General features: G+C 39.4%; 1 protein-coding gene and 1 long non-coding RNA gene across 8 annotated transcripts in view; one reads left to right on the top strand and one right to left on the bottom strand.

The window, feature by feature from the left end:
- The window catches only part of LOC123793328 (bifunctional heparan sulfate N-deacetylase/N-sulfotransferase 3), a 174774-nt gene extending 165422 nt beyond the window's left edge, over positions 1-9352 (bottom strand). For 2 of the 4 annotated variants that reach the window (XM_045799080.2, XM_045799082.2), the window contains exon 1: positions 9050-9352. The gene's annotated coding sequence lies outside the window, so the exon portion shown is untranslated. Of the gene's footprint in view, positions 1-8367 lie in introns of all 4 variants that reach the window. The other 2 variants (XM_045799081.2, XM_045799083.2) reach the window with 2 other exon arrangements.
- LOC123793334 (uncharacterized) overlaps positions 1-14975 on the top strand; it is a 500602-nt gene that overhangs the window by 190740 nt on the left and 294887 nt on the right. For all 4 annotated transcript variants that reach the window (XR_015726465.1, XR_015726466.1, XR_006779913.2 and 1 more), the window contains one exon: positions 5750-5815. This is a non-coding gene — a long non-coding RNA (uncharacterized LOC123793334). The remainder of the gene's footprint in view (positions 1-5749; positions 5816-14975) is intronic.

Genomic DNA, 14975 nt, shown 5'->3' with positions numbered 1-14975 from the left:
AAAGTTGAAGAAATGAAATGGTTACAATATGTTTATCTGAGAGTGAGACTAAACTAATATGATAGTATGTGTTGGGTTGAACATGGAAATAATATTTCATTCAAGGAGTCCTGCAGATTAATGAATGTCCTTGGAAGTGACTGTGAAGCACAAAAGTGTGGACTTGGAAACAGCACTAGATGAATCTGAACAGAAGAGAGACAATAAAAGTCACATTTACAGGTGATTGGAGTCGCAGTGCCATCCAGAATGGGCAAACAGCAGTCATATGAACAGAGAGAGTATATGCTACATTGTGCAGAGTGAAGAAGGAGGTGGAGCCAGGACAGTCCTGCTTAAGGGGCTGCTGCACAATCCAGGTGGGGAGTGGTGTGAGTCCAGACTAAGGTGGTTATCAGGGAGAATGAAAATGAAGAGAGACAGGAGAAAAAGGAAAAGGAAATGATTAGTGATAAATTATGCTTGGGGACTAGAAGAATAAAAGTGCCAGTAATAGAAACACACAAGCTTAGAGTGGAAATTGGCATGAGCTAATGATGTTCACCTAAGGTTCAGAGAGGTGACTAAATGATGCACAGGGCGATAGCAAAATCACAATGTTCTACAAAATAGCTGGATGTTGACAAATAAAAAAGACAAGGAAACATTTGAAATTAATAGGTCATAGGCAAATGTGGATATGCGACACAAATTCAATTCCTCAGGAAAGCCTTTTCTGACCAAGTTTACTCCTCCCCCTTTAGACCAGATCCCCAGATGATGTAATCTAATTATAATTACATTTGATTTCAGGCTTTTATCACAACTCTTACTAAATAATATTAGCAACATTATTTGTTTAATGTCTCTCTTTCTTGTTAGACTGAAATTTCCAAGGGTATAGGGTTTGTGTCATTCCCAGTAATCTTTCAAACAAGAAACAGGATAAAAACATTTTTAAAGGCCAACAAGAGCAACAGGCAAACACTTCAGTATCATGATTATTGTATTTTTTTTTAAGATTTTATTTATTTATTTTGAGGGCGAGGGAGTGAGAGAGAGAGAGAGCAGAAGCAGGGGGAGCAGCAGGCAGAGGGAGAGGGAGAAGCAGATTCCCCACCGAGCAGGGAGCCCAACACGGAACTCTATCCCAGGACCCTGGGATCATGACCTGAGCCGAAGGCAGACTCCCAATCGACTGAGCCACCCAGGTGCCCGATGATTGTATTCTTGAAGTGCTCTAACAAAAATACATTGAAAATTATAAACTTTTGTGTGGTCTGAAGAATTCTCTGAATGACTAAAGATGTCAGAGGGTCTCCATGGACACGACTGTCTTTCCTACAAGCAGGGAGCTGACAGCTGTGCTTGCATTAGGACACCTATGATGAGGAATATGCTGAATGACCAAGGAAGTGTAAGTTAGATTAGAAAATCAGTAAATCACTTAGGCAGGCATTTTGGAAGAGCTGGAGCAGATACAGGAAAGTTGCAAGGTTGCGCCGGTTATAAACATCACCACTTCATCAGGATTCCTATAAGGCACACTGAAGGAAATAACATCATATGGGAAGGTACAGTAACAACAACAGCAACACAGCTAAATTAATGGACACTTAACTACATGCCAGCGTGGTGTTGGGCCCTTTAAAAGCTAAGTAACTTGCCCAGGATGCCAAAGCTTATAGTGGTTGAACTGAAATTGGAACTTGACACACTGCAATGAAGATGCCATACACCCCAGAAAGCAACTACAACACTTTTCTTTTCTTTTTTTAAGATTTTATTTATTTATTTGACAGAGAGAGAGACAGCCAGCGAGAGAGGGAACACAAGCAGGGGGAGTGGGAGAGGAAGAAGCAGGCTCCTAGTGGAGAAGCCTGTGGGGTTCGATGTGGGCTCGATCCCAGAATGCTGGGATGTGGGGCTCAATGTGGGGCTCGATCCCAGAACGCTGGGATCACGCCCTGAGCCGAAGGCAGACGCTTAACAACTGTGCCACCCAGGCGCCCCCAACTACAACACTTTTCATGCTAGGAACATGTAGGAAATGGGTAGGGGGTAGCTATTACCTTTAGATGCTGCAGTTTCTGCGTATGAAAATGGGGATACTTGTGATACCTATTATTAATAGGGTTTTCATGAGGATTATGAGGTAAACTATAAAAAGCTCTCAGAAAGTGTGGGGCACATAGAATGAATATACTAAATGTTACCTGCGATGATGATGAGGAGGATGGTGGTGATGATGATGACAACAATGACGATGGAACTAACAGAGGAAATGGGAAATATCCTAATGATGGCCAATAAAAATTCACTAAGGGCTTTAAAGGGACAGCTACAAGCATCCCAGTGTAAGCAGAGTTGTGGGCAGAGCAGGAAGTCCACCTTTGATGCAGGAAGCTAACGTCAGAGCAGAGGAGGAGACTCAATCAGAGACATAACCCAGCATCACGTCCATCCTTGGGCTTCTTCTCATTCCTCCCCATTACCCCAGATGAGCTCACATACTCACTGGCTTTCCCTACCATCTATGCTCCAATAAATTCCAAATGTTTATTTATAACTCCAACCTCCTTCCTCTGAACTCTGGGATTGCAAATTGAACTATCAACTTGATATAATAACAATAACTCACAGTAACTGTATTCTTCCTATTACATACCAGCCACTGTTTAGCTCCACTGGGTTCATGTCACAAAAAAACTCAACCTGTCTAAAATACAATGTGTGACCTACTCTCTAAAACCATCTTCATCTTTCCACGACCATGTAGTGGCTCATCCTTGACACCTTCCTTTCCCCTTAGCTCTGCTTATCTAAACAAGCCCAAGTCCTCTCATTTCCATTTCCCAAAACTCACCTCACCTCTCCAGTATACTGCTCTCTCCTAGGCAATGTCCCTCTCACTTGAACTACTGCAACGACAGCCTCCTCATAAACACTCTGGGCTCCTTTTGTTCTTTTCTCAGTCCAGCATCAAAGTGCAAATCGGATTGTTTCTTCCCGGCAGAAAATGTGTCAATGGCTGTCTATTTCACTTACTGATGAAAATGCAAATTCCTATACATGTCCTACGAGACACTGTGAGGAACGCTTCCCGCTCTTACATCTCAGGCCTGGTTCAATGGTGTGTTCCCCTCTAAATTCCAGGTAAATGGGTCCTCTTTCAGTTCCCCAAAAGCAACCACCTCTTTTCTGACTCAGGGTCTTCTTACATGTTATCCTCTTTGGAAGGACTTCCAAACTTCCTCTGGAAGTTTTCTCCCATGTCTTCATCTGGCTTCATCCTCCGAATCCCACGGCTCACAAAGCCTCCTTGATTCCCCAGATCTCTCAGGTCTCCCTTTTTACACATACTCACATCACCATCTACTTTACCTCTGCAGCACATTCCATAGGTATAATTAGTCATATGGCTTTTTGTGTAATATTTCTCCAGAGATTGGAAGCATCTGTAAGTACCTGTCCTATTCACCTCTATATTCTAGATACCAATACAGTGCTTGAAGTAAGAACATCCCACTGAATACTTGTTAAATGAGTGAAAAGAGAGTCTGTACTAAATTTTACAACTAGCAGCTGCCTTCACAAATGAGAGCAGTGATTAAGGCAAACCATCTTCCATCAGTCAAGGTGATAATATAAACACTGTGAATGGCGGTGACCACCTTGACCGCAGCCATAAGTCAGGCACATGCAGAAGGTGCCTTTCATTGAATCTTACTCAAATACCTATTTTTCCCATTCTGATATTTTTCAGAATTTGGCATGACTAGAATTGCTTTGTAATGCATGTGTTTTTAAAAAGGAAAACATCTGTTTTCCACCAAGGAAGCATTAGCCGTTATTTAATTATATACCATTAACAAAAGGCAGAGGGAGAAATTATATTTTGGAGTCATAAGCCATTCTGTATACATAGAGAAGAACTGAATATATACAAACATACATTTTGCAAAGTATTGTGATATCTGCAAGGGGAAGCACCTCCTTGTCACTGTAACCTATCTTTTCTTTCCACTAACACCCACCATCATCCCAAAGTAAAAATCAATTTCTAAATGCAATAGAATCACGTTGAAGTTGGCAGCACAAGAAATGTTGAAAAAAAGATTGCCATCTGGAAAATGAGTATTAATAACTAAAGAACTTCAGGTTCTAACATAAATGAAAGATATTTAAAAGATCTTCACAACATTCCCCTTTCACAAAATTAACTGTATTTTATAGTGTTGAAAAATGCATTGGGAGGCTTCAAATACATTACATGAATTTGCTAGAATTTAGTAGTATTAAAAATTGACAAAGAACATGCTCTTCTCTGGGAAGAAATGTGTGAAATTGTGTCATGTTAATTCAACCCTGCTGTGGTAGACAAGTCAGATGCTGATTTGCATGGAGTACGACCAAGAATACGCTCAGTCTGTAAAACTGTGGTTTTTCTTTGGGATGGATGGGCAAATAGCTGCACTTGGGGGCACTGGCTTTGTTTGATACATTAAATGGAAAAATGCCTTTCTGTTGCAATTTTCCCTCCTTTTTCGTATCTAGAAATTATCAAAGAAACAATCCTTTTTTTTTTTTAACACCTCTCTGTTATGCCAGCCAGTGAAGCAAGACAAGAAAACTACCCCATTACTGCTTGCTGTTCGTTCTGCCTGTATGACTTAAAGGAGAAAATGTCTCCCAAATCCCCTTAAATTGAGCTACAATGTATGCATCAGTGTATGCCTACTAGCAGGGCCTTATGACTATACTGCCAATGCAGCTTTCAGGAGCTAATAGAACCTCTGTCGTTTTTTTTTTTTCTTCTTCAGAGTCATGGGAACAAAAGTATTAAACTAATCTCTCCTTGGTTGCCTAGACCGTAAGATGTAAAGTTACAGATCAGTTTTTGGCTATGGTTTAGGCAGGTTATATGAACCAGAGAAGCAGAGGTAGCCAATCGGCAGAGAGGATGATGTAAAAAGAGCAGAGAGGAGCAATGAAGAAATATGACAGGGAGTCCCTAGGAAGTCTGAGGTCTTGTTCTATTATTCTCTATCCTATGGATGAATCAACAAAGAAGTCAGACAAATTCTTCCTCTGTTACCTTAGGCATCTTTTTGAACAAGTGATGCTCAACCCAATTGGACTATCATGGGAGAAGAAAGAAACTACCTAAACTGGACTGTATATACTTCCATAGGGAAGGTACCACATGCAATGGTCCTGGGCACTGGTTTAAGCCTGACACAGTAACAGGTGCTGAGTAAATATCTCTTGAATGAATAAATGATCATTTCATATGTAGGAGTACATAAGGGTAGAAGTGGTGGAAATGACTGAAATGGTACATGAATTGCCTCTGTTATTTCAAGAGGCATATCAAGCACAAATACTTGAAAACCGATAGAGAGAAAATGTAATATGGTGGTTCAGGGCACATGCATTAGAACCAGACTCAAACTGAATCCCATCTTTACCACTTGCAAGTATATGATCTTAGAAGGATAAGTAACCTCTCAGTGCCTCAATTTCCTCATTTGTGAAATGGAAATAATTAGAACATCTACCTCAGATAATCTTTTTGAAGATTATGTGAGCTAAAAATTAATACATGAGTGCTGAGAACAGTGCCTGGACAAAGTAACCATTCCATGAAGGTTAACTGTTATTTTAAAAATTTTCATATCTATTACTAAATACCTAGACAACAGTACTAATCAACAAGTTTTGTATTATTCTTTAGTTTTTTTTCATGTCTATCTGTCCTGTCTTTCAGAACAATTTCTACAGTGTTGAACAACAAAGAAGATAGGAAAGGATCTCTGAGACTGTCATTTTCCAGGTAAGGGATGAAGGCCCAGAGCTAACAAGGGAGTTGTCCAGGATTATGTCTCTCATGGCAGAACCAGGCCTAAATTCATATCTAGCTGCAGGTTATTCTCAAATATTGTAACCAAAGAAAATAATTAAAAATGAAGTGTATGTAAATTGAGATGCTAAAATGTTTAGTGTGGGACTTCAACGCTTGATTTTTTAAACTCATGTTTGGCAACGGTAATCAAGAGTTATAGCCTTCAGTAATTTGTAGGAGTTTTTGTGAAATAATTTGTTATACACATTAATTGTAGAAAAGCCTGAATTTTTCTCTAGTTATGCAACTTACAGAAAATTCATGAAGATTGTTTAGAGTAACATGAAGATCACTGTGACATCCCAGAACCTAAGAATATAGTTTTTGCCAAAAACAAACAAGTAGACAAAAAACCCAACTGGTTTTCTACAACCAATTATTGGGTACTCTAAGAAAAAATTCAGTTATAAAACAATTTTGAGCACTGTTCAGACTAATTATCATTATAATGTAAGCTGTTACTTTTGTGGTCTGGCAGCATCTTCTAAACTGGACAGGTGTTTAGAGTTCATGCCTGTCAGTGTGAATGCTTATCTTCAATAGCCACACCTCAGGAAAAGCAAACTTGCACTGTTTCTCCCTATTGTCTAAACTGTTAAGCAATTGTAAATCCAAGACATTCATTTAGTTGAGAATAGTGTTTTTATCACCAATTCTATTTCTGTTTTTATAGGGCATACAAATCACAAAATGTTTAAATATAGTTTTCTTTGAATATATTTTATACCTCAACAAATAGATATTTAAGTTTAAAAGTTGGCACTAATCATTAAAGAACAATTGAGATTCAACCAGGTTTCATGGAAGTCATGCAAGATTCCCTGAATTGAAAGAATAAATTGTAAATTTCTTTATGGTTTTAAAATTCTGAAACAGCAAGTTGACCCCTGAGTATTTAGATTTTAGCTAATAATAACTTCTTCTGTATTGAATTGAATATGTGTGAATATATATTCTATATGGTCCATAAAAATGAACCTCAAATGCCTGGCTATTTCTTCTACTCTATTTTTTTTTTTTCAACAAACCTTTCAGTTACACCACAAATTACTCTAATACTTGCTGTGATCTTCAGAAATAATACCTTCCTCAAGAAAATGTACTGAAAGAGAAGGTATACCATAATTCAACTGAACTAAACTATAACAGATCTCTCTAGAAAGAGGTAAAAGTTTTGTTTTATCTAAAACATTTCAGTAACCTAAGAGAATCTTTCATTCTAAAAACTATGAAGAAATTAACTCATTTGACCAGTTGAATAGTAATATTTACTTATACAAAGAGAGAAGGCTTCTGTTTTACCATTAGTACCATAAAGAAAAACAATAAGAATATGAGAGATGGTAGATACTGTGTTAACTGGAGAAAGAAAGAAAGAGCTGCTGTTAGGGCAAACCTTTTGATATGTTCGGTACTACTTTTCAAAAGAGTCTCCTTCAAATTTATTTTTGAAATCTCCTTCTCAAATACAATATTAATAGGAAGCTATAGTTGAAGAAAAAGGGAAAAATGCCCTTCAGCCAACTATCAGATGTTTGAGTTTGTACTCCATATCATTCTGCTCTGTGGTGAACAGCATTGTTCAATAGTTGATATTATGATATTTTCTAAGGACAAAGAAAAAGTGGGTTGGAGATCAGTTTCACATGTATCTGAATATTTGATTTCTATTTTAATCTAATATGTAGATGCAGCTGTTACTTGGGAGTGATTTCCTTAAAACTCTTCCCAGATTACATATGTTGCTGTACTTCAATGTGTTTATAAAGAATATGAATTCAATTTCAACTTTAAATGAGTTTGAAGCTTAAATAGTTTCCAGATATTAGAAGAACTAGTTGGAAGATGATCTAGGTAAACCTTTTAACAATGCTCACTTGGTTCTTTTGAGGGAAAAAAAGTGGGCATATTAAATACATGTTTTTAATGTATTTTCTTTTAGATACATGTATTTTCTTTTAATTTAAAGCTTCTATGTTCAATACATAAGCTGATTATTTCTTTCCAGTTGCATGTAATTTTATTAACTGTGTAATTTTAAATAATGTTTGTAAAATGAATTGCATGAAATAGACTTGTTGAGGATCATTACTGTATAGACAGGTAGTGATAGTTTAAATCTCTTAACGTTGCTTACAAATTTCTAGTCCATCAAGCAATACACATGTATTCTGTTTTAACAAATCTGCTGCAGAATAATTACAACTTGTTGATGGAGATCTTAAACAATTATAAGGGACCATCTCCTTAATTCTTTAGTTTTATTTAAGAGAAGCTTTAAAATTACCCCAGATTGATATTTCTGTGTCTCACTTACTTTAATTAAAATGCTCTATTTCTTCTACAAGAATCAAGTGAGGCACTTGTTCAATCCTGAAATTCTTAGATTAATTGAAAACAAAGTTGCTATCTGTTCCTAATAGCCCTTCTTACATTTATGAGTGAGCTATTAATGGATAGTGTAAATAAACAAATGCACTTACCTGGAATTAAAGTTGAAAGCGCCGAAAATCCTTGAGAAAGTTTCGACAGATATAAAAGAAACTGAAACAGCAGCATCCACTACCATTCGCTCAGGCTTTTTGGCTTCACAAGTGGCAGCAATACCAGTTCTGGCCCAGTCCCCTCGTGTTATGTAACATCTTATTAATATTAGCCATCAAACTGCTACCAAGCTGGTGAGGCACTAGAGGGCAAGAGTGTCACATGCAAGACCCGTCGCCAAGGGACAGGCTTTGGTACCACTTCGGGAAGACAGATGCTAACTAAGCTGATAAATAACACGATGCCTGAACGCAACAGCGAACTTGTAATGCTCCTCAAAGAATATTTTAAATGTCAATTTTCTGACTAGCTGCAGAGTTAACAGGTTAATAAATATGCATAAGCAAATAACCATACCATGCAAAACTTTCGGGATTATATTTATAAACCTACAAACCTACAGTCATCCAGGAGGCTATTTTTTTTCATTGTCTAAATAAACTTATTTAAAACATAAGAGGAAAGGCTAATTAAATAATAACTAGTGACGGTTTCAGGACCCCTTCAAACCGCGAGAAACTTGTCTCGATCGAGAGTGCCACCTCTGGAGTCCGCATTCCCAGTCGCCAGGGTCGGGTTTCTGGGCGAGGACCGGCCCCGTCCGTCATCCAGGGCGATTACCTCGGGCTGCAGCCGTCCGCGGGATCCTCCTTCCCGGGGTCCTCGGCTTCAGCGACTCCCCAGGGCAGCCCCGCGGTCCGGGCGGCGTTTGCAGGGGACTCGGTGCGAGGAATCGGGCGGGGGCGAGGCGGTCGGCCCTTCCCTCGCCCGCCCGGGGACCCCGCGGACGTCGCCGATGGGCGACTCGGGCTGGTCCGGAGCGCAGGCGGCGCCCGGCTGGCAGCGGCTGCGGGGCGAGCGCGGCGGGCGCGCCGGGGACTCGTGCGCTCGCTCCGACGCGCACCGCGTCCCCGGGACCCGCCCGACCGCGCCGCCGCCGCCGCCCTCCCGCCGCTTCCCCGCTCCCGGCCCGCGCGCGCGCCCGCCGGGGGAAGGGGTGGGGACGGGGGCGGGAGCCGGGGGCTGGAGGCGCCTCCATCCGCCCGGCTGCCGCCGGGGTCTGCCCTGAGGATCCGCCAGTCCCCGGTTCGGCTTGGTGACCCCAGGCGTCCCGCCCCGGCCGGCGCGTTCCGACGGCCGCTGCTGGCGGAGGGTGGAGGCCGGCAAGGATGAGACTGGTCGCGCCGCCTAGGAAGTGGGTGCATCGTCCCCTCTGGTCTTGCTCCTGCTGGTGACACGACCTGGCAGCATGTGGCGGGCGGCTTCCAGGTTGTAAATCAGAGTTGCCTCTGTTTGCCAGCTTTCTGAAAGGCCATGTGTTCCAGTTCCTGAAGACAAGTGGAAGACCAACAATTGAAGCGACATTTTGGATACGAGGTGTGAGGTTGCACTCCTTCAAAACTTTAGTTTCATTAGGAGCGTCAATCGAATGATTTTTTAAAATCTTATTTTGATCCCCTAACATAGCATATGTGAGAGTTTAATAAGTGGGGGAGGTGGGGTCTTCTAACGGTAACTTGTAGTGTTTATCTGCGGTCTTTGTCCCAGCTACTCACACCTGTTTATGGAAGCAGTAGGCCTCCTTAGTTTGGAGGATCCAACCACACTTTAGCCCTTTAGCCCTTCAGGTCAGCAGCTACTCTGACTCACTGGGTGACCCAAGACTCAGGTCTCACCATCGGAGGTGTGGTGTCCTCCTGGTAGCCGGGATTAGTTTACAGAAAAGTATGTGACCAGGCCTGGCCAATCGGAGACAAAAAGGCACAGGTTTAGGACTTTTTGGCCACCCCCCCCCCACCCCCTCCCACCCCCACTTAAAGAAGTGGACTCTCTTCTATGGAACTATGCAGAATGATGTGTGAGCTTGGAACTTCTTGTGTCAGCATATGAAGTTTGAGAATGGAGCTAATACTCACCTTGGAAAATTGAAAAACCAAGGTAAGAGTTGGAGAAAAGCTAAACCCAGCCGGGGATATTTGAGCTCTGAAACCAGCTATGCCTGAAACAAGATCTTACCTTGGTTTTTCAGTTTTCAAATATGAATCAGTATTTTGCTTTAAAGCATCTTGAGTTGAAATTTTCGTCAACTGGAATTGAAAGACCCAAATAAATGATACAGGAATTAAACATTTTGGCGGTTTATTAACTTTATGAGGGCATTTGGATATTGTAGGGCAAGACCTTAGATTAGATCCTAATGCCCTGAAAGAGTTAGTTTGGAATTTTAAAAAGCTGGGAAAGTTGTATATCCTTCTTGCTGTACATGATAGAGAGGTTACAGAAGTGTCTGAATCTATTACTCCTTCTGGAAGCCTACTAAATGTCAAGATGGCAAATTCCTTTGGCCAAATGACATGTACTAGATTGGCTTATTTATTTATTTATTTTAGTTGCCCCCCCCCCCTTTGTGCCTTTCGAGAATTTTAAGAACCTGGATTTATTTTTTTACACTCCTTTCAAGAGAGCCTGCTCTGTTATCCATATATGTCATCCATATCATATATTCATCATTTCAATCATCAAAAAAATTTGAGCACTTATGGCATGACTCAGGGAGTACAGTAATATTTTAAAAAGGAAAGAAAAGCAGGAAACTTCCCTGCCCTTCAGTGTACTTATGTGGCAATAGGAGGCCATGCTCTTCTACAAGATTTTAGGAAATAGACAAGATTCATGAATCCATACCTTCTGAATGTTTCAAGATCTGTAGTTAAGTTTAGAAATGGCATTCACTTCTTTCTTCTTTTATCTTCCCTGTACAAACACAAAAACAACAAAAAAAGGTAGAAAACCTCTTTTATGGAATAAGATACTTAGTATTTTTATGACTGTATTTTGGCATTTTCTTCAGCTAGATGTGACAGCGGCACAACCGAGTTTCCTGATGCTTTGGTAAGAACGGCTACCTTCATGGGTGAGTGCTTCTTCCAGCCACCCATGTGAAAGTACAGAGACTTTAGGGTTATGCCATCTTTCCCTATGAGATAGTTAAATCTCATAGCCCTATTTCAGAAATTCCCATCTGTGCACGTGGGAAATTTAGGCCAGTGTAGTAGCAGATGGATAGGCCGCCTATCATCCCTTTCTCTTTACTTGCCCAGCAGATAGGTGAGGACGAACAGATAGCTCTGTCAGCCATTGCCCCCTCTAGCCTTTCCTTCCTATTTTCTTTCTCTAACCCAGGAACATTAAGGCCAGGGAACAATTTCCCTCCAGATTGGTATTCCAATTTAGAGTAACACGAGTTACAGACGACCAAGAACCTGTGACAGCGGATGAGGCCGAGTTGAAGGAAACAGTCTGGTTCAGGGCCTCACGTTTGTGAAGCATCTCAGTGAAATCATGTCCAGATGAGCTGATACAGTATTTTTTATGTGACAGATGTGTTAGTGTATACTTTAAGGATATACCACAGTTTTTCTAGCCACCTTTAGCTTTATCTATTATTACTATTTATATACACATTGGGGACCTCAAAAAATGGAAGTTCAGGCTTCTGGCAACCTCTGGGAAGCCTTGAGACAATATAAAATATTTTTGTCAGACACACAGCTTCAAATGCAAAAGGAAGAGTCTGTAAATTAAATATCTAAAGAAACCATTAAGAAGAAGAGAAAAAGAACAAATCTATGCACTTTTGTACATTGAAATAATTATTGTATTTAGTGAGTCTGAAATAAGGCTTTGAATCACAGTGATGTAGAGATTTAACAGTTTTTAATAGGCTAAAAGTTGTTTGTATATTTTGATAGGTCTTTGGCCTTCATCTTAAATGCTTCTATGTGGAGGATGATGGTTATAAAACAATTTGGGGAAAGGTCATTTCTGTTTGCAGAGTTGTCTTCTATTTTTTAATGTCTAAATTAAAGCATTATATTATTCTAATTAAGTTTTTAAAAATGCAGGTATTTATAAAGAACACATCAGTACTTCTGGCCTGAAATAGCTAGTAAGTGTATTACTTTTCTTGAAAAATATTCAGCTTGGATTTATAGTTGTAGTAATTAGTGACACTGTTAAGCTGAAGGTAATGGAGTGAAGATTTCAAAGGAAACATGTTTCTAGATGGGAACTGCTAACTCAGCACAAGGAAGTGTACCCCAGTTCATTGTCTTAAGAGATGTTAAAGTGAAAATAGATCAAAACCAAAAATCTCAGCAAAATGATTGGTTAGGAGGAAGCAAAGTGGAATCAGGGATCAGGCTTCTTGGAAGCCACAGAAAGATCAATTTTCCCTGCTTCCAAGTCTCCTTGCAAACATTGCCTGTGAAAAGTATATAAGGTTGAATTAGTGGTATGAAGATTTCATTTTATAGAACACCAATTTAAAGCTTCACAGACTAGGTTAGAGCAGTGGTTCTCAAACGTCAGTGCACATCTGGAGGGCTGACTAATTCACAGATTGCTGGGCCCCATTCTCAGACATCCTGGTTTAGTACAGGTAGGTGGGGCCTGACAATTTGCATTTTTAACAAGTTCATAGATGATGCAGATGTTACTTACCTGATACCACACTTTATGACCCCCTGGTTTAGAACATTATTGAGAACACAGACTGTCTTTATATGGTCTGTAAGAATGAACATTTATTGTTATTATTATTATTATTATTATTATTATTATTATTATTATTAAAGATTTATTTATTTTAGAGAGAGAGAGAGTGTGTGTGCAAGTGGGGGGGGGTACAGAGGGCCAGGGGGAGAGAGTCCTCAAGCAGACTCCCCGCTGAGCACGGAGCCTGATGTGGGATTTGACCCCAGGACCCTGAGATCATGACCTGAGCGGAAATCAAGAGTCAGGTGCTTAACCTACTGAGCCACCCAGGAGCCCCTGAACATTTATTATTATATAAGTTATTTGATTTTCAAAACAGTATCTGTTTTTATGTTAATCATAATAAATATACAATAAAGTCAGCATTTTAATTGGTTCTCCATACAATCAATTAAGTAAATTATCAAGTAAAAAAAATTTTTTTAAGTAAGAGGTAGCAAAATTTGGAAACAGCCAAATGGCTACTACACTCTTACCTCCTTGAGGGCTGCCTCCCTCACTGGTTCATTTTGCGTTTCCCACTGCCCCAGGTACAGGGTCTGCACAACAGTGGTCATTTAAAATACCGTAAGGAAGAGAAAGAAATTATTTTCTTAAGCTAGTACGTAATGTTTTACACTGTCCCCGATAAAGGAAATCATTTTATTTTATCCTGTCATTAAATGTTTTTTATTCCTGAGACAAAGAGTACCTTTACTCATTATTTTTTATCAATTCTGTTTAATTTCAAATGCTTTGTCCTCAAAAAATAATTTTTTTCTCTTTGTGTAACTAGGTCATGTTCTTATGTGCTAGTCCTAGTGTCTGTAGAGTTAATTACAAGCCTAGGGTGATGACTGTTTGGCAGTGTAAACATACTCATGTCTATAGGTTTAGCATACAGTGTTGAAATAACTGTTGTTCTGTTCCATCTTACTCGGAAAATACAAGTAATCATCAGATTGTACAACATGTTCTGTGAGTCTTCAAAGCTATTCTTAATATTCAGGCAGGACCAAACATCATTAAGGTGTTTCTTTGAACTTGCTTGCAACATTAAAACATCATTTTATAGTTTGGCCTCATGCCATGTAGTGCCAGACAGACTCATTATGAGACTAAAGTGGGTGATTCTGCTCTCAAATTGTGTGAAAACAGGCTTCATAAAGAACTCAGAATATATTCCCTTCCATCTTAGTATGATGTTTCTCCATTATATCTGATCTTTGGATTTCAAGAGGTTGAAGAAAATAATAAATATTCAAGGAATAAGAGTTGTATGAATTAATTTTGTTTTGTTCCTCTGAAAGTGTATCTTTGAAATAGTGATATGAGAAGCTGTTAGAGAAAAGAGAAATAGCAGAGAAAATCGAGATGCCCTGTACATCATGGATTGACAAATCCAATATTCTTAGGCTTGAGGCTTTTTGACTGACTTCACTACCAAACATTTGAATTAGAGAGCTGTGAGTATAAAAAATGAAAATTTAATTGATAAAGGGAAAATTTATGCATACAGTTTTTCTCCCTCAGACATGAACAAGTGCCCTCAGTAGTGTAGAAGAAATGAGAATGGAAACTCTGTTCACCTAGCATTAAATTTAAGTGTTGCTCAGCATCTTTGGCACTCTGAGAGAAAAGGTAGTAGGTGCTCTTCTTCAGTTTTCTTAGAATCAGACTTGAAATCAAACACATACACTTGGATGAATGAAATTACAGGAACCTACTGGTTAAGTGCAAAGTATTTTTCTCCAAAGTCTCATTTTAATTGTTGGGGTTCATGATCATTTTATTTTTCCTCTGTAGGATACAGTGCAGCCCTGGGCAAAGATAAATAAGTATTGCTTGGACAAATGAATCCAAATCTTAAAATGTTCTTTTTCTTAAGCTGTTTATGTAAAGTATATATAAGAATTAATCTTTGAAAGATTCTGTTAGTAGTTGTGCCTGTAGTTTTATATATAAATTATACAGTTAGAACTTAAAACATAGTAGCTTTGTATTTATGCAA

This window comes from Ursus americanus, chromosome 13, assembly GCF_024610735.1.
Source record: "Ursus americanus isolate L20-20 chromosome 13, mUrsAme1.1.p, whole genome shotgun sequence".
Taxonomy (NCBI): Eukaryota; Metazoa; Chordata; class Mammalia; order Carnivora; family Ursidae; genus Ursus; species Ursus americanus.
The sequence above is the reverse complement of the archived record's forward strand: the minus strand, read 5'-3'. Positions and strand labels throughout refer to the sequence as shown.